Source organism: Gymnoscopelus microlampas (genome assembly GCF_963454915.1).
Source record: "Gymnoscopelus microlampas genome assembly, chromosome: 1".
In the NCBI taxonomy this organism is placed as follows: Eukaryota; Metazoa; Chordata; class Actinopteri; order Myctophiformes; family Myctophidae; genus Gymnoscopelus; species Gymnoscopelus microlampas.
Window position 1 is genome coordinate 20,463,166 of NC_139962.1, and position 5,834 is coordinate 20,468,999.

The following is a 5,834-nucleotide window of genomic DNA, read 5'->3' on the forward strand; positions in this document are numbered from 1 at the left end:
CTGAAGACAAATCAAGGCTGTATTACCGTATTTCACCACAGGATGGCATTGTTTACCTCAAAGTAAAACCACATTTTCAGTGGCGAAGATACAGTAGGACAATTGTGTTTGTGATGCTATGCAGTGGTGGACAGTAACGAAGTACATTTAATTGAGTACTACACTTAAGTACAGTTTATGAGTATCTGTACTTTACTTCAGAATTTGTATTTTTCGATACTTTCACTCCAATGCATTTCAAAGAAAAATATTGTATTCCAATGCATTTCTAGGAAGGGAAAAGCATTTATGAATTGGCCACTTAAACCCTATTTCAAATAAGAAATGGCAGATCTAGAAGCTCACAACGGATCACAGAGACATATATATATATATATATATATATATATATATATATATATATATTTATTTATTTTTGGGAAATCTTTCTAAAACTTGTTTAACTGTCTACACTTTAATACAGTAGTGCATTAATATAAAGAAAATGTTTTTATATGTACTCTTGAATGCTAGAAAAAAATACTAAAAATTTGACCACTAGTAGTTGAGTAACATTTGACCAGGAGTATGTACTTATTGACTCAAGTACTTGGGTGGAGTACTATGTCCACCACTGGAAACTATGCTGAAATTATTCTAAGTGACACTGTTATTCTCTGTACCATTTTTGTATAGATATTTGAATATTTCATTATTGACTAAATCACAGGCAGTCACTGTCAGTCAATATGCTGAAAGAATTTTAAAAATACAGCATTTTAGTGAAAGATGCTGCATTCAATCTGTCAAAACTGTATGCAGTCCTTTTTATACCAGCGAACATTCTGCAGCAGAACTTCTTACATTCTGCTCAAAGTCACTCTGATGGTAGGAGATATTGTCTCATATAACAGTCCCCAAACGTCAAAGGAGCATTAAAGAGGGCTGAATTACAGTATGAATCATTATTGTAGTCTCTACTGATATGGATGAATATGCCATTCAAACAAGTTTCCCTTCGCTCCACATCCATGTGATTCTACACCTGTAGTCATTGTGATACTTCAGCAAATGGAACCTCTGCATCCAAAATGTGTTGCTCTGCAGTGATGATATTGACAAATTGATTCTACTCCATATAGCCATGTATTTGTCTTGCTCTTACTCAATGTTTTTAAAGATACTTAATACGTTCAGGAAGTGATTTATTTATTTTGTTCAGATAAGTCTTAAATGGATCTTTATTCTGGTAGCAATCATTGCTGTAGTATAGAGTGTTCATTAACATTGGTCTCCCCAACCCCCCTGCACTTTAGTAAACAGAAAATGCATTTTTAGGTTGGGACACCAATTGTATCCAATCAGGGGAGAGAACTCATACAGGATACAAGATAAACAAAGTGAAATTAGAAGTGATGAGTGATGACCCAAAGACATGAGCAGACTATTGAACTGGAGCACACTAAACAAATTAAAGCTAATAAAGGGGTTCTCATGATTTGGTGAAATTGGCAACCCACCTGAAAATGTAGTTTGTGTTTATTAAAGGGCTTGAGAGTCGGGGAAACCCCTGTTAATACGCTCCTCTATACCAATGATTGATTCTAGAGCTTTACATTTTTCAACTTTTTGTTTTAACCATAAAATATCACTTGCACTGTCGTGAAATATTTTATATCCATTATTGTTGTGGCTTGCATCATGTTTGACACAAAATAAATCCGTGCTGTAATCCTTTTCTAGTAATGTGTATTTGCTGCATGCCATATACATATAATATGTACCACTCCAAAATGAATGGACCTTTCTGCTAATGTGACATGTCACATGGTTCTCAAACTTTATTTTTACCACATAAATCCTCTCATACAGTTGTTTACAATACATCTGTTTGTACTTAACAGTACATGACATTCATAAATCATACAACCACTTAAACCCCAAGCAGACTTATGATAAGCATAAGCCATTCACTGAGAAATGGAGCCCGGGGGGAGGGGATTACACAGATCATGTCTGTTCTGTGTGACACCATTTCCTCTAAAGAAGAGAACTGAAAGAGAAGAGAATAGCGTTGCTGTGTCATCAGGGCCATGGTTGGGGAAGTAACATGCCGTATTGTTGTGAATGAACTCAAGCATTTTCCAAAACCTTTTTTATTCACTCCTACTGTAATTGACCTAGAGTGAGGAGAAACGATGAGAGAAACAGATGTTACATTCTTTCTTTCTTTTCTTTTTTTACTTAGGTTGTAGCATTGTGTGGATAATTATGTCAACAAATAGTTGTATTGATTATAGAAAAGCTGAAAACCATGAAGAAAATGTATTTGAATTATATTGGTGTGGCCTTTTGTGTGCAGTATTGTGCACACTATTATGCAAATACTTGGCTTGGCAACCAGATGAGGAAGTTGTGGGAGTTGACTGGTTGCGTTTGTAAGAATATCCTCCTTAGTCGTATATTCTGTCCCACACAGACCTGCTGCTAGTCTGCCTGGGTGTGTTGAATTATTGTTCTCTAACTGCTTAAGAACTTTACTGGCATCAACACAGTACCATTGTGTATTCACAGCTTCAGCGATATTGTACATGAACATTTTACCTTAAGTGATTCATTTGAAACATTTAGCAAATGTTGTTCAAGTCATTAAAGCAATACATAATGTACCTTTTTAAAAAGTGTTTATTAAACACTATTTTTGTGTAAACTTTTATAGTCAACCCACACTATAGAATAAATGCATCAGGATTACTTATCTCAGTTTCTTGTTTCAGTTCTCTGCAAGTTTGTTTCTGTCAGACATTTCATACTGAAATAAATGGAGGCCAATGGTTTTCTTAAAATTCAAACAAACCATGATATGCTTTGGAAAATGTTTGGCTGTTTAAATACAAATCTTTGGTGTACATTTACAGTGACATTTTCACAGTATTCTGCTGTAGGCTATTGTGTCATACTGTAAACTGCAATGCAATCTGGGAGGAAAATTACATCACTTTAAGAGTTGAGCTTTTCTAGAAGGTGAAAATGAAGAGGGGGTTGTAAAGTTTAAAGATGAACTGACATATTAAGATATTTTTATTTTCTGGCAAACGTTTCTTATATCAGCTTGCATTTTATTTGTATTTACTTCAACTTTGGATCACATCTGCCAGGCAGTCTCTGTCACCACAAAGGCACGGCCACACTACATCCTGCTCAGCCTTAAGTCACAGATGTCCAGAGCTGCACTGATGATAAGATGACCTCCATTGAGTAGGCTAGGTCACCATTGAATTATTTTTTTATTTACTATAGCAGTACAGTACTTTGTGCACTCTCATTTCCAAATTGTTATTAATGGTTAATATATCCCTTAAAATATACTGTATATTTTACAGAGTGATAAGAGTGATACAGGTGTTATAGAGGCTTTTTTTGTATGGCTATGAAACTGGGTGAGCCCTGATATTTTGACTTACCCTTGGGGGCGGCAGTGGGGCGGCAGTGGCTCAGGGGTAGAGTGGCCGGGTAGAGTGAACTGGAAAACCGCAAGATTCCCAGTTCGATCCCGGGCTGGGGCGCTCCCCTAGAGTTAGTGTGGAAGTGTCCTTGAGCAAGACGCTGAACCCCTAATTGCTCCCGATGAGCAGGTTGGTGCCTTGCATGGTTTCCTCCTCCATCGGTGTATGTGTGAATGGGTTAATGGCACAATCAATGTAAAGTGCTTCGGATAGAAGCGCTATATAAATGCACCATTTACCATTTTTACCATTTACCCTTGGGCATAAAAAGTTTGAAAACCACTGTGGCTAACTCAAATTAGTGCATATCATAATTTTATATCACCTTCCATTAACATCAGAACAACAGTTGCTTTTTCTGGAAGGTAATTTAACTATGCTGACTAATAAGGTAATGGGTCTGAACAAAAAAAAAACACTCTTTCAAAGAGTTAGTTATAAACTTTTTAATAAATTAAGTTACTGTATGGTTGTCTCGAATTTAGGTTTCTTGGTTACAAGAAAATACAAAAAATGGAAATACTGTTATTTTATATTAGTACAGTAAAATGATTTAAAGTTATACTGTGTAACATTCATTTTAGTAGTCTTTTTGGTGGTGACACCTCTTAGTACATTGTCATTACAGCATTTGTCTACAAATGTACCAAGCAAAAGGAATGCTCAGAAACATTTATAACTGTATTCTACATAATACATTTCTGGTGCATACTGCCTATACGTCATTTTGGAGCGATTGTCGGGGGCAGACACTCACGGATAAAAAATACTTGAGTACTTGAGTAAATATACTTAGTTACTTTCCACCACTGGAGAGATAGACCTTTATTGATTCCGCAAAGGAAATGCAGTTGTCATAGCAGCACTGCAGTATGAAAGCACAGGTGCACTGGTGGAGACAGGGGTAAAGAGCTACATCAAAGGTTCAAAAGTAAAAAATAATATACGAGTAAACCGGTAATATAAAGGATTAGAAAAGGTACAAAAAATGTTTACTGACAAAACTGTAACTTGTGTTGTAAATGTACAAGAATACAGTAATGAAATGAACATTTATTTCTAATTCACTGACTGTAATTCAAAACCTCAGCAAAAAAATAAAGTCGAACGAAGGTGAAGCTGCTGCTACTGCAAATGTACAGTAAAAGATCTTACAGTTGTAGTCAACGGGTGAAACATGCCAGACCACCACTATCGTCTGTTAAAATTCATGTGAAGTGAAGTAAAACAAATGTGGAGAGGTACTATATGTAGTAGTTCACCCTATATGTCTTGCTCTTTAAATATGCTGAGAACTTGTACCATTCTTTCACTTATGGATTTCACCCTTTGACATCCCACTTTAATGGTCACTGGACTGTATTAGAGCTCTCTGGATTGTACACTTGAAATGTTAAGCCACCCCCCACCCAGGCAGATGATTATTATGTTACCATGTTTAGTTTACCATGACCTATTTTGGTGTCACAGAGGCCATCCTCCCAAAGGCCTGAGAAGGGATATTTCTCATTTTCTGACATGTCTGATTACTGTTCTGGGAGGTCAGGGAGAATAGTTATTTCACAGGACATTTTAGATGACGTTGTTTAGTTAATGGGGCATACTGTTCATAGTACATTTAACCTGTCAACATAGCTTGTTAAGCTCTCAAATCCCATTACTAAATAAATAAATAAATGTATAACTTGCGTAAAGCTAGTATGTTTATAATAATTTGGCCCACACTACCTTGAGATTATTTCTATTAATCCCATGTTAATGTTTGTTTCTTGAGCACATGATGTATTCTGAGCATATTTTATCTTTTCTTATTGGAGATATATATGGTTGATTTATGTATGCTATTACTGTGTTTCTCTTTTCTTAGTATGAACTGTGAAAATAACAAAATCAGTACTTGAACATATTCAATAAAGTTATTATAAATACTAGAATGAACGATGTACACTAATATAGTTAAATGGTAAATGGTGCATTTATTTAGACTAGAGCCTTTATCCAAAGCACTTCACAATGTGCATTACAAACCACTGATCATCAGGAACAGTTAGGGGTTCAGTGTCCTGCTCAGGGACAGTTTGACGTTAACCCAGGGGAAGCCAGGGATCTAACTGGAGACCTTCCATTCCCCAAGCAGCCGCTCTACCGCTTGAGCAACTGCAGCCAAGTTTAAATATAAAGATAACTCATGTCATGGATTCCATTGACATATCATGCTCTATAGACTGCCCTATAGTTCCCTGACTATAGTGTCTACACCGACCAGACAGTGCATTTTTTGACACCGCAGCAATGACACTCTGTGCTTCCACAACTACTTGACTAATAGACGAATCGTCTATAGTCAAG